The following is a 20,137-nucleotide window of genomic DNA, read 5'->3' on the forward strand; positions in this document are numbered from 1 at the left end:
AGGACTGATCTTTAATGATGACTTGTATTTTTCTGATTCAACTTTGGCCATGAAAAGTGAAAAGTCTAACGATAATGACTATGATGCTGCTCGCGGTTGTTGGACGAAAGACGTTATTTACCCAAATGGTTACAGGTTTGCTGAATACACTTACAAACATTCAGACTGTGCAACAGACAAAGAGATGCATATTAAACTTTTACCATCAGACCTTGATTATGTCTCTAAGTTTATGATTCTCAGTTTTGCCTTCAAGTTTGCTGTAAAGGAGTGTCAGTTTAACAGTGACCTGCCGAGTATTCCTTACATGGTCTATGGTAGGCCAGATGAGCAACAAACACTGCCCAATGATATGGCTCAGCTGATGCCTGATGCCTTATTCAGCAGCACTATTCCACCACGGTCAGCAGCAACTCTGCTGCCGGTGAGACCAAGTCAAGAACAGCAATATTGTTTTCTCTCGACAGTTTAACCACTTCCTCTTATGCCTAGAACTTAGCTACATGATGCAAGGCATCTATGTGAAGAGAAGTTCCACAACATCATAGATACAATAAAACTACCACAGTTCTGACACTTCTCGAGGAATTGAAAAGTTTTCAGGGATGATTGTAAGCTCCTGAAATATAACCTTTCTATTGTCAGTCAGTATTGACCTAGCAACAGCTGATTATATAGCGGGTTCAAATAGCTGTCTCATATATATAGCCTCCTGAAGATTAGTTTAAGAATAATGGGCTATGGTAACTTACCTCAAACGGAAGACAAGTGTTAACATTTTTACAAGGGTTCAAGAGATGAACAAATTAAACACAACTGAGCAGCGTAGGGAGCTCTACCAGAACATGCAGTTTTTTTACAAAAACAGAAGCAATACTTCTATTCAACATGCTCCCAGACTGGTTGTCAGTTCTGCACCTCAGGTGTCTATGGCTGCTCCTACGCGGACAGTAACTATCATCTGAATTCTCTGATATCAACCGGTTATTTAGTTTAGATGTCTTTGCTATCTGTAAGTTGTTGTGTACTAATAACATTTTTATAATGTATGTTTTCTTCATTTGTAAAAATACATGTAAGAAAAGTTTAAGATTCAAAGAAAGACTATGTTGTAGCAGATAATAGCGGAATCCTAATTGCAGTATCCTTTTTATTAGGTTTTTTAGGAATGTCGATGCGGATATCTGAAAGATAGATAGATGGATAGGTACTGTTACAGGCAAAGATGAGCACTTGAATTAACATGCTTACTTAAGGAATCCCATAGGCTCAACTCAAAACAAATTGAGCTGAATAGATTTTCTGGTCCTTTTTTATGATTTTAGAATTGATTGACTCGGGCACATCCTACCAGTAAAGATTGAAATGAGTTGGCTCTTTACTGTCATCATAGACAAATTGATTCGATTATCCATTTTTATTTAGCAAAATGACCCAAAATGCATCAATGCTTCCTTTTCATCATTACTATATCTATTATTATTGCTGCATCGAAACAATGCATCATGGACAGTTAAATCCTAAGTAAATGGATCACTTATTTGAAACGTGCAGAAGCAAGGCTGTGAGTGCAATACAATGTCATTAGCCACACATGTTTCCAGAATACCTCAATATCATTTTGTTTATTCTATTGGTCAATGGTATTGAGGTCTTGTGTTGGTACGTAGCAAAGTATGCCCTACGTACCAACACAAGACCTCAATACCATTGTGCATACTCTATTGGTCAATTATACGTACTACGTACCAATATAATATCATTCTGTGGTTAGTATGTGCACTGTCAATAAACTTAGTTCTTTTTTTATTGCAGCTCAACTAAATGTCATTTCGTTAGGTCTATATGGGCTAATCATCCAAAAGGGTTCATTTATTTTTATGCTTGCAATGTCATGCTTATATGTACTGTATATACCCTCATGAACTCGTCTCCTAGGAATGCTTGTATAACTGCTCGCTATGTAATTGTACGCGTGGCTGTTTAGGTGATCAACGCTTGGTTCTAGAGCTTGTTATCCTTGGGTTATCCTTGGATTAACTTGGAGATTAGTTATGTTCAGAAAAAACAAAGTGTTTCTTTTTGAGCGTGTGCAATTCAAGCAGCGAGGAAACGTTAGTACTACCCGTCCACTAGTGGTGGAACATGAATACTAACTATAGATTAGTTGTAGTACCATGGGTAGGAGCAGAAGCAAGTCATAACACCCATAGTGGCCATTGCAGAACTCTACATTCTATTTGTCTAAGAGAGCTAAGTCAAGTAGTAATTGTTCCCCTCAATGGTGGTCGCTGGCCACTACCCATGTATGTTTCAATTGGCCAGAAAGCCTTTACAACGGCTCGCCTTACTACTTGTGCAAAATATTGATCACAGATCACAGAGTTAACGCAGTTAGCAAGATCCCATAATTTTTTTCCAACAAACTACAAATATTCACTATGTTTCCATGGTGCGCAGTACTGCGAAGCAGCCCCCTCCAAAGTCGAGGGGATTGTACGTTTCCATGCTGCGCAGTGGTTTTCAGCAAATACCGCAAATTAGCCAGAGAAGAGAATTTGTATAAATCGAATCGCCTGATGGAGAAATAGATTCGATCACGGATACCGAACGTCATAAACAGTCTTTTTTATGATTCTGTCGTCATTATACTTTTATTTACAATACACATTCACAAGGTTTTACAAACCTTAACACACTCTTTACATAGTAATATATTTTTAATAAGTATTTTTTAAGTAATATATTATTTAAACGTTAATTTAGGACTTGCCACCTATTTTTCGAAGTGTTGGCATCGATAAAAAAGTCCAGGAAAGTAATCACCTCATCATCCTCGTGAATGCAGACCATAATCCAATTTATGTGAAAGAAGATCGGAAGAATAGTGAAAAAACAAAATTAGCAGGACAACCTTTGTACTAGTTTATGGCCATCGAAAAATCTGTCTCCACGGCATGAGAGCTATGCGCAGCCACTGCGCAGTCGCTGTTTCCTTGCTGCGAATTTGCACTGGCTTCGCACTGATCAGTGCGCAGTGATTTCAGTGCGAAGACGCCGTTTCCATGATTCGGAGATAGCGCAACTCCGAAGCACTGCGCATCATGGAAACATAGTGAATATTGTTAATTTAAATGGCTATTGTTTTGCCAAAAACGAACCAGTAAAATGTTTTTCTATTTAAAAGTCACAGCAGAACATGGCGGTTTCCAAACCTCTTTGTTTCTGGTTTAGGATGAGGTTTAGGTTGAAGAGTTGTAAACTTGATAAGTAACTGCATTATACAATAACTTAAACTGCATTAAGTAAACTTGATGCAGTTTTAAATTGCAGCAAACTTAACTAACTCTACTTCTGCTTGTGAGCTTCTTCAACATTAGGCCTAAAATATTTCTTACTGATATATTTTTATATTACAGAAATGGATGTATGCATTTTAGTCCTACTGTAAAAATAATATTTTTCTTTCAAAAATCTATCAAAAATTTAAACGTTGCTTTTGTTTGTTCAATTTATTGATTCTCACGGATAATTGTTTATCGAACTTGAAAAACTTATATACCAAAATAGCAATAAAAATACAAAATGTTCGCAATAACTTAAATGCGTCTGAATGAGCAAAAATTTCCATAGTGAAAGAGTTAATATTTGCTACACAAACAGTCAAATGGCTTAGCTAATGCATGTGGTTAAGTAAGTGGTTGTGGCTTATTGCTATTTTTATAGACCCTAATAAATCAATTTTTGTCAGTATTGAAAAAGAATTGATTTTGTATTTTTGAGTGAATTGAACTGATTTATTTGAGTTAGGATAGCTATAAAATTAAAAAATTAATTGTCGAGTATTGCGTTTAAATACTGAATTGGATCAGTTCTAACATTTTCTATCATACAAAATAATTGACAATTAAACTGTCAATTTCTTGAAGAGAATTGCATTCAATCGAGTAATTTTTAAAGTCTTAAAAACATAGCTGGGTACAAGAAAAAACAGGTAGGCACAGGTAGGTACAGGTAGATACATTTAAGCACAGGTAAGTTTGAGTAGGTACAGGAAAGTACAGTTAGGTACTATTAGGTGCAGGTAGATACAGTTAAGCACAGGTAGGTTCGGTAGGTACAGGAAAGTACAGGTAGGCACAGGTAGGTAAAGGTAGATAAAATTAACTACAGGTAGGTTTGGGTAGGTACAGGAAAGTACAGGTAGGTACAGGTAGGTAGAAGTAGGTACAAGTAGATATATTTAAGTACAGGTAGGTTTGGGTAGGTACAGGAAAGTACAGGTAGGTACAGGTAAGTACAGGTAGGTACAGGTAGGTACAGGTAGGTACAGGTAGGTACAGGTAGGTACAGGTAGGTGCAGGTAGGTACAGGTAGGTACAGGTAGGTACAGGTAGGTACAGGTAGGTACTGGTAGGTACTGGTAGGTAGAGATATGGATGGATAGATAAATATGTACCATACTTTTTGGACTATAAACCGCACCCCTATATAAGCTGCATCTGCTTTATTTTCCAAAAAACGATAATAAAACAATACATAAGCCGCACCTTTGTATAGGCTACAGAACTCAGGTTGGTGCTTTTTAACACGGCAGTAACTTTCCTGTTTAAAATGAAACGGTGCCTAACAACACTGTTTCGTATTAACTGACGCTTTTTAACCTAGTGACTAACAGAACAGTATCGTCAGGTATTGTTTCGTTTTTTCTTTTACCGCTAGAAGCGCACTAACCAGAGATTTCTGTTAATGCACCCTAGCGGTGAAAGGAAAGCCACAGAATAGACGCAGCCTTTTATAAGTCGCATGGCTCAAATCATCAAACAAAGTAACAACTAATAGTCCGAAAAGTACATTAGACAAATACACAAATAGATAAGTAGATACAAGTATAGTAATAAAACCATTTGGGAGTTATTCCTATGATATCTCTAGGGAAAGACCCCAATATTGTGGGGGACTGTGACATATACCAAATATTACGCACATATATATATATATATATATCCTTACTAGCACTTGCCTGAAATTCCTGAACTTCCTTTCCATTATATAATCGTATTTCTGAACTGCCTTTTTATTATATAATCGTATGCTTATCCTGTGTGCAAATCCTATTGTATCCTCTGCATCCTTTGTGTTATAAATAGACTGGTTGGCAAAACTAAACCACTATATAAGCCTGCGCATTGAGTACACAAGTTGTGCTTGATATCACTCAATCTTGTGAACGCATGTTGTTAAAGCTATCATTAATAAAACTATTATATACTCGCAAGAATTGATTATATTGACGCCTGCCCGGTTGGCTCAACGATTACACAAGCAGGCTCGTTGTAACCATCAAACGGAACTGCCAGGGTGGTTCTATAAGGCTAGGGGTCGATCCACGGCTTTGTCTAGACTTGATCGGGTGTGCCATGGCATAAGAAATCAAGTCCTAAGACAAGCCGCTAGTGGATCCAGACTAACTTGAGATAGAGATCCAGAGGGCAGGCCGGTATCTGGTTTCAGAGCAAGCCTGACTACCAGGTTCTTGTCTTGGACTGACTTGACCGCCCTTGGCAGGTCAATCAGGCCTCGGACAAGGCAGGCCAGTAGCTCAGATCCAGAGGCAGGGCAAGGGACGAAGGGTTTATGGACATGCCGGAGAGCCGGAAAAGCCACCCGGAGGCTGGGAGAGGCCAGGGAGGAAGGGAGGCCCAACCGAGCACCCCGAGAGATCTGGACAACAAGGGTCGGGACAGAGAGCGGATTCATTGGTAGCTGAAGCTCTCGAGAGACCAACGCAATACAGATCGAGAAAGGGGGAGCACTCGGCACGGGTGGAACCCCGCCATAAACCTAGACATGTTAGGTCGGAGAGAGATGGCCCAGCAGGCGCTGATCCTTTCAAGAGATCCATACCAACCGGATCGGGATGGAAAGAGGATCCAGCAATGACTGAGCATCTCCAGGGATCAGGGTGTCACAGATCCAGAGATGAAGGGAGCTGGAACGGAGCCGACCCTCACAGGGGATCTGTACCCAGAGAGAGACGAGGACCGAACCAAGGCGGCCATCTCCAGGAAAGGAACCCAGGCCAACGTATGAGGCCAGTGTCGGGTCTGACAGGCCGGTACGGGAAGAGCACGATACCAGCTACTCCTGAGGGAAGCCTGGCAGACCAGCTCAAAGAGGTGGTGATTAACCTGTCACCACCGGACAGGCCTAAGGGATGTCCAAGGAGAAGAAACTCAGAAGGGATGCGTGACACCGCCGCGGTGGAGGAAGGGTTGCCAAGGATTGGGGCCTTGGAAAAACCACATAAGTCGAACTACTTCCTACCTGGAAAGGTGGAGAGGCAAGACTTACTGTTCCTCATAGACACCGGCTGCAACACTAACCTGCTATCCAAGATGGTGTTCAACAGGATGCCGGGGAGGGTGAAGATGCAGCTCGAGGAGAATGACCGGTACGGGCTCACGGCAGATGGTAGCAAGCTCCAGTTTTATGGACTAATAAGGCTATCCGGAAGGATCAGGGATGTACCTATCAAAGAGAACTTCCTTGTAAGCCAGATCAGCAAGGATGCTATTCTGGGAATGCCTTTTCTGATCTCCCATAAGTGTCAAATTGAATTTGGCCGACCACTCATCTCCCTAAAAGATAGGAAGCTTACTTGTACAGACACGTATGGGAGACTGATGGTGTCCAAAGTTTACACTTGGAAAAAGGTCACTATCCCTCCTTTATCAGAAGTAAGAGTGGCAGGAAGGATTTCCGCCAAAAATTATGTATCAGTGGGCATGATAGAGGGCTCTGACCAGCGCATACCCGTAGCCTATAGCCTGAACCAACCTGGAGAGAAGGGCGATGTCGCCATACGATGCCTGATCCAGGACATCAACCCATGGAGTTGGGTGCCCGGGCACGTCATTAGCTCGTACATGGCTGTCGAGGAAGAGGACGTGCAGACGGATCTCTGGTCCGAGCCGGAACGCAAGAGCCTCGACAAGTCAGGAGTTGGGTGTGCCGCTATACAAACGGAGGAAGCCGTCCCGAGTCACCTCGTTGAGTTGTACCGGCAGGCCCTTCCGGGATGCTAGCACGAAGGAGAGAGGCAGAACTTGGCATGTCTGCTGACCAGGTACCAGAACGTATTCAGCAAGTGCGATGGCGACGTGGAAAGGACAGACCTGGTAGCGCACAGCATACCTCTGATAGAAGGTGCCAGGCCGGTCAGACAACCCCCCACAGGTTAGGACCCCTCAAAGAGGCAGAGGCAGATAAGCAGGTGCAGGAACTGCTGGAAAAGGGACTGATTGAGCCTGCCAATGGAGCGTGGAGTTCTCCGGTCATTATGGCAAGAAAGAAGGATGGCGGGTGGAGATTTTGCATCGATTATCGACAGCTGAATGCCGTCACCCAACAAGATGCATACCCCATTCCAAGGATCGACGAGAGCCTAAACGCCCTGGCAGAGAGTCGATTTTTCAGTACACTGGATCTAACCAGTGGGTACTGGCAAGTATCGTTAGATCCGGAAGCCCAGGAAATATCTGCCTTTGCAACGAGAAGCGGATTGTGGAAGTGGAAGGTACTGCCCTTCGGGCTGACGTCGGCTCCTGCCACTTTCCAAAGACTGATAGAGTCTGTACTCTAGGGGCTTCATTGGAAAACCCTCCTGTTGTACTTAAACGACATAATCATCATAGCACTGGACTTCGAGACCCACTTGGCCCGTTTGCGGAGGTCTTTCAGAGGCTAACCGCCGCTCAACTGAAACTGAAACCCTCTGAATGCGAGCTCCTCCAGGGGAAAGTGTGGTATCTTGGTCATGTGGTGAGCCCAGAAGGAGTGTTCACGGACCCAGAGAAGGTAAAGGCAGTTGCCGAATGGCAAATCCCTCGAAACATAAAAGAACTGCAGGCCTTCCTGGGGACCACGGGGTACTACAGGCAATACCTGAAAGATTACGCCACCGATGCCAAACCACTTATGCTTGACCAGCCAAGGAAAGCCATAGAGGTGGGGAAAGAAAGAACAGCAGGCATTCGAGACCCTCCAACAAGGACTGATCTCGGCACCCTTGTTGGGATATCCCAACCCAAAGAATAAATATATTCTGGACACCGACGCCAGTAACATGGGAGTGGGGGTCGTCCTATCTCAGAACCTGGGAGGTAAGGAAACCCTGGTGGCCTATTACAGCAAGACTCTCAGCCCAGCAGAACAAAACTACTGTGTGACCCGTAGGGAGCTCCTGGCAGTGGTAAAGGCCGTCAAACACTTCTGGCCCTACCTGTATGGACAACAGTTCATGCTCCGCACAGACCATGCCTCCCTAAGGTGGTTGTGTAGGAGAAGGGAGCCGTCGGCTCAAGTGGCTCAGTGGCTGGAAATTCTGTCAGAATTCACGTACCAACTAGAGCACCGGCCACGGGCCAAGCACGGGAATGCCGACGGTCTGAGTAGACAGGTCTGCCCAAACGAATGTAGACAATGTATCCAAATAGAGGAACGAGACGGGGGGCCTAGCAAACAGGCATTGCTGAAAGCGGAATCTGACACAGTAGCAGCAATTAAGTTACCGGGGGAACGAAACTTTTGACAGTTGGTGCAGAGTCAAGTGGAAGGAACACAAGCTGTGGCTAGAATGTACTGGGCAATACAAAACGACCAGGAACTACTGGAAGAGGAGTTAACCCTGGAGATTAATGAGCTCCGGATCCTACATAGAAGACGGGAAGCCATGAGGTTGTCGACTAACAGTGTCCTAGAAGTCAGACTGATCGGAGATCGGAACCGGGTGATTTGGGAGACGCACAGACTGGCCCATGCAGGGTACACAAGACCGTAAAGAGGCTACTGTTAAATTGGTACTGGCCGAGACTGAATGCTGACGTAAGACGACTCATCAAGACGTGTGAGATCTGTCAGGTGGCAAAGACCGGCGGGAACCAGGCGGCAAAGAGCAAACACCGACTATACGCCGGGCGACCCTGGCAAAAATTGGCGGTCGATCTGGTGGGCCCCATGCCGGAGACGGAAAGGAAAAACAAATGGATACTGGTGGTCAGCGACCATTTCTCCAGGTGGCAAGATGCCTTGGCCATTCCGGACGTGACTGTCCCAGTAGTGGCCACAGCCCTGGACGAGAGAATCTTTTGCTACTTCGGCCTGCCAGAAGAATTACACTCCGATCAAGAGGCCTAATTTGAGTCTAAGCTCATGGGCGAATTATGTGGTCTATGGATCATAGATAAAACATGGACTACACCGTACCACCACCAAGGAAATGGCGTCGTGGAAAGAAATAACCTGAGCCTAAGAGATTCCTTAAGGGCCCTGCTCCTGCACTGTGGACCTACAGGTCACGATCCTACCAAAAGGACAAGGGAGGCAACGGAGCAACGTGGTGTTGCCAGCACGGAACCGGAGGAACTCAGTCTCGAGCTCTGTCCCGAGCCCCCGGTGGAGTCCCCGAGCAAGACCTAATAGAAGAGGAGGCAGATAACACCCCAGTCGGTGAGACCTCCACCTCCGGGGCCATGAAGCAAATGGATCTACTCCACTCTGACACCTCTAAACCAGCTCCAGCTGGAGAAGAGGTACGGGTAAACCCAGAACCAAGGGGAGCAGAAAGCAATATTGGAGGAAGGTGGAACGGGAGACCCCGACGAACGGTGGGACCACCAATCAGATACGGTCTGGCCGTATGCCACCGGATTGACCCTGAGGACGAAGGGTCGGAAATAATGGAAAGAGAGGTTGAACTCATAGAACGGTACCATTCCACCAAAGCTATGGTGGAAAAACTGGGAACATTACTAGAGAGGGAAGACCTGAGGACGAATCAAAAATTGATGTGCCAATACGCGATCCAAAAAGAATCGATCTCTGAACTGGAAAGGATGTTGGCCACGAACCAACACATGGAAAAACAACCGGAATCAATTACACTTAGCCGAAGCATCTCGGAAAAAGGGGCGTGTTAGATTACTAAAATTAGATAAAGAACACAGCTTGTCTGAATGCTCAACATTTAATAAGTGTCTTTCATAAGTCACACACAATAGAACATGAGTCATTAGAATCTTCCAGAACAGTGGGTGTGGTTAACAACAACATAAGCATGGGGATAGACGACTCTTAATAATACAACATCCCTCTTCAAGCTCTAAACAAGAGTATAATGATTGTACTTACAACAAAAGTAAAATATAATAAACTGAATGAAAAATATGTAAGAACTGTTTGTCTGCCATAGAATACAAACAAATTGAATACCATCAATGATTGTTTTTGCTATTCATGACCAGTTGCCTCTAACTTTATTGGGGACTTTTGATTCTTTGGGATCTGCGTAGAGGTGCATTTGGCTCCATACTGATGACATCTGATCTATTTCTGAGCAATCTACCAGTTTCTGTCTCAACTACAACTTTTCTTGTAATATCGTCTGATGCAGCGATCACCTTTCCATCTCTCTGTTTATCTCTGACCCACACATCATCTCCAGAGTGAACAGGCGGTAGAGGTATTACTTTACAGTTACTATCATGGTTCTGCTTCATCCTTGACTTATATTGTTCATTTGATGCTATGAATCGGACATGATCTGGTTGTTTGGGCAGCAAATGATCCAGATGAGTTACTACAGTGGTTCTAAGTTTCCTTCCCATCAACAGCTCTACAGGGGAGTACAGGCACCGTTGCGGTGAAGAACGGTAAGCCGGCAGTGCCAGATATGGGTCCTCTTCTTTAACCAGCATTTTCTTGATGGTTTGCACTCCTCTCTCTGCAGCTGAATTTCCTCTATGATATTCTGGACTGCTTGTAACGTGAGGGAATCCATACTGGATGGTGAAATCTGCAAACTCTTTACTAGAATACTGTGGACCATTATCAGACATTACTGTCTCTGGAATTTCATGGCGAGAGAACATAGACTTCAGATGCATGATAACCTTTTTTGACGAGAAGTCTCGTGCACCTAAAAGGGTTAATTCTGGATAGCGAGAGTAATAATCAATGACTAAAAGGTAAGTCTGACCCTTGAAGTGGAGAAGATTGGTGCCAAGCATTTGCCAAGGTCTATCTGGAGTAGAGGTTGGCCTGAGAGGTTCCCATTGTTTGTTGGAATTTACTCTACAGTCATTACAGTCTCTTATCATCTGTTCAATGTCTTTGGGCATTCCTGGCCACCACAGGCTGTTTTTAGCTTTTGATTGACATTTGGTGACTCCAAGATGTCCCTTATGAAGGTCTTTCAACACTTGTTTTCTTTGGCTTACAGGGATGACTAATTGGGTACCAAGCATCAGAAACCCTTTACTCATTGACAAGAGAGATTTTCTGTCAAAGTAGGGTTTTCGAAGTGTGTCTTCTGAGGACAAGTTGACAGGCCACTCTCCTTCGACAAATCTGATCACCTGGGAAATAATTGTGTCGTCTCTCTGATCAACTTCTAATTGCTCTAATCTGGAATCTGAGCCATAAGGAGATACAATTAAATCAACATAATGCTCCATTTGTTCCACTCGTGCTACATCAGAACTATTTGGTTCTGCAGAGGTATATCAAGAGAGGGCATCTGCCGTAATATTCATAGCTCCTTTGATATGTTTCATCGTGTACTGAAATCTCTGTAGACGAAGCTTGAATCCCCGGAGTCTAGGTGGCAATCTATCAAGGAACATATCTCCAAATAGTGATACCAAAGGTTGATAATCAGTCTCTATTCTAACATTTTCCATACCTAGGACATAGGAAGCAAACTTTTCCATAGCCCAGCAGACTCCTAAGCCCTCTTTCTCTATAGTTGCATATCTCTGTTCTGTATTTGTCAAAGAACGACTCGCAGCAGCAACCAGCCTCCGACTTCCATCATCTTGAACTTGTGTGAGTGTAGCACCAAGACCCACTTTGCTTGCATCTGAGGTTATGACAGTTTTTTTCTTTACATCGTATATAGCGAGAACAGGTGCATTAGTAAAAACATTTTTCATTTTCTGGAATGCTGACTCCTGAGGCTCCAACCCCTGCCATGGCCCTTTGAGTAGCGCTCTCAATAGCTCTGTAATGTTGGCAAGCTCAGTTGAAAATTTTGCATATTGGTTTTCCATGCCCAGAAAACTTCTAATACCATGAACATCAACAGGTTGAGGGAAATCCAATATTTCTTGCAGCCTTGGTCCTGCATGAATGCCCTGCTCATCAATCAGATGTCCAAGAAACTCAACAGATAGCGCACTAAATTTGCATTTTGCCTTGTTTAAGGTCATACCAGCATCAGCAATCTTGTCCAGAACCGCCTGTAGTCGTTCATCATGTTGCTGTTGATCTTTCCCAAATACAAGCAAATCATCCATGTGTATGACAACACCTTTACAACTTTCAAGGATTCTGTTCATCTCAGCAGAGAAGATTTCTGGGCTACTGGATAGGCTTTGTGGAAGTCGAAGATATCTAAACCGTTCTTTATGAGTCAGGAAAGTGGTCAGATAACTGGAGTCTATGCTAAGTGGAATCTGCCAAAAACCACTATTGGCATCTATTTTAGAAAACACTGTTCCTCCATCTAACATAGCTAAACTCGCATCCACTGATGCCATGGGATGAATTTCTCGTTGGATAAACCTGTTAAGCTCTGTGAAGTCAGATACAATTTTTACTTCCTCCTCATTAGCTTTCGGAACCAACCCCATTGGAGCCCACCATGATGTAGGTTCATTAGGTCCAATCTTCTTGATGACTCCATCTGCTACCATCTTATCAAGCGCTTTATCTGCTTTGTCTCTCAGTGGAAATGATATTTGTCTGGGAACATGTATAGCATAAGGTACTGCTTTCTCTTTCAACTTGATAGAATATTCCCTGCCAACTTTTCCAAGTCCTGCAAACAACTTAGCATTGATATTGACACTTCCAATGTGGCATTGATCTTCATCAACATTGATTAGCTTCAACTCACCACAAGCTCTTCTACTAAGTAATGGCATTTTCTGGTTTGGAACTAGGTAGATATATTCTTCAGTAACCTCACCCTTGTCAGTAATCTTACACTGTATTCTCCCAATACAGTTTAGTGGTGTGTGTCCGGGTCCATATAACTTTTTGTCAGAATTCAAAACATCACCAATTAACTGATTTGGTCCACATACACTCAAAGCAGCTCCTGTATCCAGTTCAAATCTGACTCGCTGGCTTTTCACAGCATTTGTGTGTACTCGTAAATCTTCATACAAGGAGTCAGCCATAGATGAGTTTATAGCATTTATGGTGTTTATTTCACCCAGATAAACTTCTTCTGTAACATCATGATTTTCTGTTTCATTTATATGAGTATCTTGTCTACACATAACTGCCCAGTGATTAAATTTTTGGCATTGTTTACTCTGTGTACTATATGCAGGACATCTCTGACCCTTATTGTGATTCTTCCCACAATTTTCAAATTTCTGCTTGGAAAATCTATGTTTTGCTGACTTGAAAGGTTTCTCTCTTCTAAACTGAGATACTGCATTGACATCTTCAGATTTTTCCTCAGCTTTTTGGTGCTTCAGTTTTCCTGACTTTTCAGCAATTCTCAATGACTTGATCACATAGTCGAGAGACAACTTTTCATCTGATTCTCTCATAAGCTTGTCTCTCTCTTTTGTATCATCCAAGCCAAAATGCAGTTTGTTTCAAATCAATGAATCTCTCTGATCACCAAATTGACAACCCTCAGCCAACTGTCTCAGTTTCATCAAAAGTACATCCACAGTGTCACCACCTTGACTGCTATTGTGAAACTTAAATCTACTCACTACAACACCTGACCTGGGATTGCAATATTCATGAAATCTTTTGATAACATCATCCAACTTCCTCCCAGAAGCTCCCTCCTCTAGCTCTTCAGTATTTCCATCCTCATCAGGTTGTGATTTGAACTCTATTTGCGAATAGACTTCTCTTACATCTTCACCCCCTGCATGCCTGAATAAGGCCAGCTTTCTCTTTTCAGCTGCTTTAGTAGTTCCAGTCAGGTCAATTGCCAAAAGGTAGTCACTGAAAGCCCTCTGCCAACGGCGCCATTCACCAAACAAATCCTCACACCTTAGATGGTTTGGTTAACAACAACATAAGCATGGGGATAGACAACTCTTAATAATACAACAGGGCGGAGGCTGAGGCGGACGGAAAAAATCAAAAGGTAGAAGAACAGTCCGGCAACCAATGCTTCCGACAGAGGACTCCGGACAGCGAAATTTTTCAGGAGCAAAGGCCTGATGGGACCGGAAAGTGGCCATTTTTTGGAATTGACACTGCTTCTAATCATTTCACACGCAGTACGCTGACAAACAACAAGCTCGCTCTACGTCTGAAAAGTTGTATCACTAATATCAACATGAAACCGGCACAAGACGATACCGGAGCTATCGAGGACCATGAACTGCAAGTACTATTGGCAGAGCTGGATGGTATTCTAGAGGAAACGGAGGTACCAACAGGAAGACAAGGAGTCGATTGAGAAAAAATATCCGTGAATAGCGAAACAAGGAGGAACGCAGTATCCATTGCTTATAAGGGAGAGAGACTGGGGGAATCGGTAGCGACCAACACTAGAGTGGTACAATTGGTAGAACACAGGGAGCTCTGGAACAAGGCCAAGTCAAACCAAGACAGGCCTAATTCTGCGGGACAGAGTTTTCGGGTCAGCAGCAGAGATGAACTACCCAAGGGTAGCCCTCCGCTAGAAACCAGACAGAAACGCCAATCGCACACTCCGCTAACAACGAACAAGAGCAGACCAGGGCCGATGCGGGCCTGCTCGGTAAATCTACAAACAATTCCCGCCAACAAGAAAAAAGAAGACAAATTGTTTGAGATAAGGAAAGACCGAGAAACCGTCGAGGGAATATCAGAAGACATTTGGTACTCCCCCGCCTTCTACAAAAGGATGGAAGCTGCCGAAGACCGCCAGAAAGGGGAATGCGAGCTCTGTGGCTCCCAAAATAAGGAAAGTCGTGTGGTTAGGAGGCACATACGGCAGCATTATTGGCACTTCTGGTGCAAATGCCAAAAGAACTCCTCTTCATTTTTCAGCATATATAAACAGCAGAAGAAAGCTAAAAATCCCCAACTACACCCCAGCGTCGTGTACCAGGTAGACCAAGAGTGGTATGCTGATTTTTGCACATATATGAAATGAAAGGAATGCCCCCCATTTGGAGCCGGCCTTCTCATGAAGGATGAAAACGGATGGATACGAGGCAGGAAGGCCGGACAAAAATGGTCAAGGGCCGATTCACCGGAAGGGAAGGGGTGCGCTGACCGGGAGAACTGCCAGGAGGACGGAAAGAGTGGCCAACCCGACCTCCACATCCACCTAAACCGCTGCAGAACAACCGAAAAAAGTGAGATGGCCGACATGCCTCTCCCACCAAGATATGCAATCCCGAGGTTGAGTCAGAAGCAAACTATACCCACCAGTCGGAGGGTAGACTCATCACCTAAGGGAGCTCTCGCAGAAAGCCGAGAAATAACAGGAGTAGGCGAGGCCACTCTAGAGATCCATGTCAATGCCGAAGACATCACCGGGGTCTATTCCTAAACCGGTGCCAAGGCCCATGACCCTGTCGGCAGGAAGGCAGAAAGAACCAACGAGGACCCACGACTCAAACAGGAGGAATATACCTGCAGGGCAGAATGGGAAGAGGAACACTACCAACGATATAGCCAAATAGCCGATGAGTGCTGTAAGGAGGCCCAACGATTGAGAGCCCACGCTCGATGATACCGATAAACACTCCTTTAATTGTTCATCCCTAGGCCAAACAATTGGGGTGGGGAGAGTGTGGAGGACTGGGACATATACCAACCATTACGCACTTATATGTATCCTTACTAGCATTTGCCTAAATTTCCTGAACTTCCTTTCCATTATATAATCGCATTCCTGAACTTCCTTTCTATTATATAATCGTATGCTTACCCTGTGTGCAAATCATATTATATCCTGTGAATCCTTTGTATTATAAATAGACTGGTGGGTGGAACTAGACCACTATATAAGTCAGCGCAGTGATTACACAAGTTGTGCTTGATATCACTCGATCTTGTGAACACATGTTGTTAAAGCTATAATTAATAAAACTATTATATACTCGCAAGAACTGATTATATTGACGCCTGCCCGGTTGGCTCAACGATTACACAAGCAGGCTCATTGTAACCATCAGACGGAACTGTCAGGGTGGCTCTATAAGGCTAGGGGTCGATCCACGGCTTTGTCTAGACTTGATCGGGTGTGCCATGGCATAAGAAATTAAGTCCTAAGGCAAGCCGCTAGTGGATCCAGACTAGCCTGAGGTAGAGATCCAGAGGGCAGGCCGGGGTTTGGTTTCAGAGCAAGCCTGACTACCAGGTACTTGTCTTGGACTGACTTGACCGCTCTTGTCGAGACAATCAGGCCTCAGACAAGGCAGGCCAGTAGCTCAGGTTGCGTCTCCCTTGTTAGGAAGAAAAGCTGACTCAGCTACCGTAGTCAGATCCTTTACAATATTATACTGGTCATTACATAGAACAACTCATCCATGACAACCTTAACCATGACAGCTCTATGACAGCTCCTTTATTGTGAACTTCTGTTGCTGCTCACAGTTGATAGTTTAGTAGCAGTCTAGAGTCTTAGTAGGAGGTAAATCATAATTGGCTTCTGGGAATCGCTGACTCAGCCCAGACACATTCCTAGCTAGTCGATGAGCTGCAGTGGACTTTCTACCAAAGATAAGTCAGTGCCACTATTGTGAACCCTGCTCTTTCATAATCAGTAGATCATACCACTATTGATGCATAAGAACTGTTTACATTAGTGTGGTGATTAAATGGTAGCCTATGCTTTTAATGCTGTCGTAGATAGCAGCAGTTAGGGTATGAATTGTTCAAATTTTGCAATGCCAGATGACCAAACTTTCCCTAAATGCGCAGTGGGTGTAAAGCAAGGTTATTTTGCTGTGTGAAAATACTGCAGACAGTTCTTGACCATTATGAGAAATGACGCTTTCGACTCTGTTGGGTTTATCACAATGGGCCTACAAACTGACTTTATTCAGTTGAGAACATTATGAGAATGACACTGGAATAGTGAGTAGCTGTACAATGACCTTACTAATACCCTTACCATGACCTTACTAGTACCCTTATCATGACCTTAGTAGTACCCTTACCAGTCCCATGTACCATGAAATATTGTCATGAGTAATCAGTATTATCCTTATACATGTATCAGCATGTAATTATCTGGTGGCTGTGTAATTACAAGATAATTGAGTAGTCTAATGGATAGCTCCCTGCTCTGTAAAACAAGGTTTCTGAGTTCAAGTCCCATGAGAGGCACCTTTTTCTGCTGGCACTATTACCGGGATTTTGAAGAGACGGATGAACAGAAACAACCTTTATTATAGTAAAGATAACTGGTATAATATGCTATAAGCTTTCATGAAGTTTTCAATGAAGTTCTATTACGATACTAACAACGATGTCCAGCAACTCTGTGAGACAGTTATTATCAGAATAGCAAATCTATAATGTTAAATTAATAAATCCCACTTCATCACCATTCACATGTGTGTATGTGCGCATGTGTGTACGTGCATGTGTGTACGTGCATGTGTGTACGTGCATGTGTGTACGTGCATGTGTGTATGTGCATGTGTGTACACGCATGTGTGTACGTGCATGTGTGTACGTGCATGTGTGTACGTGCATGTGTGTACACGCATGTGTGTACGTGCATGTGTGTATGTACGTGCATGTGTGTATGTACACGCATCTGTTAGTCTGCATAAACCATCTACATTTCTGCAGTTTTTGGCCGACTTCATTCAAACTTCCTATGGATGAGCTCCTTGTCTTCCACCCAAAATACTTGGTTTGTAAACTCAATCTGCTTCTTGAAAACCAGCTTCTTCGACGTCTATCTGTGGGCTATCGCTCAGCATCTCTGGGTATCACCTGATTTGCTGCTAACACTCTACTAATAGACAGCATTAGATGAGCGCCTGTCTTATGATACACAAATAAATATGTAGCCTGAGGTCTGTGCTCGTAGTTTAGGTTGGTTGGTTATATCTACCGACTTTTCTATATGACAGACAGAATCATATAAAGGTAGGTATGTAACAACATGAGAATTCTAATATGAACAGATAGTATACAGTTACCATTATACAGCTACAGTGTACAGAGCCTAAAAAGAGTGTCAGTCACCTCTGGTACATATCATCTTCTCTAATAATAATACTGATTCAGTACACGAGCTTTGAGAGATACACAAGTTATAAACACTTTGTTCAAATAAATCAGCTGAGTAAATTTTCACTGAATGTAAGTGTGGCAGTAACTCTTATAGGCCTCATATAGTAACTACTCAGTCTGAACATGGAACAAGGTCAGGAAGTAGATCAAAGATGAAGGTTGTATGTGCAGGTGTTGATGTCACAATCACTGGGCAATTGAAAATCATGCCATCTGATGGGCTAAAATGAAATTAACAGTCATCTGCCTGTCTTCATCAGTTATGAGTATTGCGTCAATATGGAGATTGTCTTCGTATGCCACTGCCAATTCTATACTGGATACGTGATTGATGCTGTCATAGGAATAAACTAATGTTACACTGGGTCAAGCGTGACAGCCAATCAGAAAGAGATAGCGCACTCCCTAACTGATTTGTATCTGCCTTAACTGACAGGCACTTGTTTATGCTCACTTCAATTGCTTACATTTGCTAGACCGTTTCTCTACAGCTGCCTGATGTTCTCTTTCTACGTCAACCACTCTGTTTTGGCATGAAATAGGACTCACTTCAAGGTATTTTCTTGACTGTTGTACATCATATTGTTTTGAATTTCTTTTTCGAGTTTCAATCAATAACTAACAATGTTAGTTACAGCAGGTGCTGTATTTCTTGTACCATAAAGAACAGTGAAAAGCCTAAAATTTTCTACATAATCGATGCTTTGCCCTTTAATACGGTGTGCCCCATGTGGATATCAAGTTCTAAAATCTGTTGGGTGACTTTAGTAATTGTACCAAGGTCACTACTTTGCGAACCAATTCTCGACTAAACAATCAAACTCCTGCTAAGTGTACTATTGCTAATTGCTATTTACTTGTTTAAGAAACTGTCTAAAACGGCATCAGTAAAGTGATACACTTATGAAGCTCAGCTCAAACTTGGGGTAGCGGCGAGCAAGTTAGGCCACCATATGCGGGTGGATTGTTGGTGCATGGGCTAAGGTAAAGCCAGCCTCAAATGTCAGAGTTTTAGAGAAAGCCGGCATCAATGTTGAACCACAACCAACCATCGAGTCTGACTCGGACAATGGTGAGAAGTAACCCAGAATGTTGGACAGAATGTTGAAAGAAGAGTGAATATTTTATTCAATGAAGTTTACGGTTTTGCTTAACTTGTTTTTTTTTAAATGCATCTTATAACAGGGACCAGGGATAATAATACTTATAATACCAGAGAATTGCTTCTATTATTGCCTTTCAGAGATATAATAAACATATTTTCTTATTGCTGTTGTTAAATTACATACATTACGGTGGGTTAGGCCTACAGCTTTAATTAATATTTATTTTATTGTTGTAAAACATAGGTAGTAGTATATAGGATAGTAGTCTCCAGGCCCGTATTCTCTGGGGTGGCTGGCCGGCTGAGCTGCCCCAACTTTTTAGGAATTTTTCGCGGCTAAGTACAGTCAAACTCTGATAACTCATCCTCAGATAAAATGTAACATTTCATCTCAAACACAAGGTTAACTCGAACGGATTTGTTTGGTTCGTTCGCACGCAATGATAAATTGCTTCAGATAACTCGACCTCAACATCATTTATTCGAAAGGTTATTTGCCCAACGGCTACAGAGACAGTTTTTATCGATGTAGAATATCACTTTATTCTAAGCCATAGAGACAAACATCAACTTTTAGTAGTTCTTAGGCGTAATTATTATCATCATCAGCGGCAAAATATTCTTGTTAACCACTTTTATAAAGGTTTGAAAATGTCAAGTTTTACCAAACATTAGCTTGGCCATGTCCCATCAAAAGCGTGGAAACCTCCAAAAGAACTTAAAATAAAATCTGCAAAATTGATC

The sequence above is a fragment of the Watersipora subatra genome, chromosome 6, assembly GCF_963576615.1.
Source record: "Watersipora subatra chromosome 6, tzWatSuba1.1, whole genome shotgun sequence".
Classification (NCBI taxonomy): Eukaryota; Metazoa; Bryozoa; class Gymnolaemata; order Cheilostomatida; family Watersiporidae; genus Watersipora; species Watersipora subatra.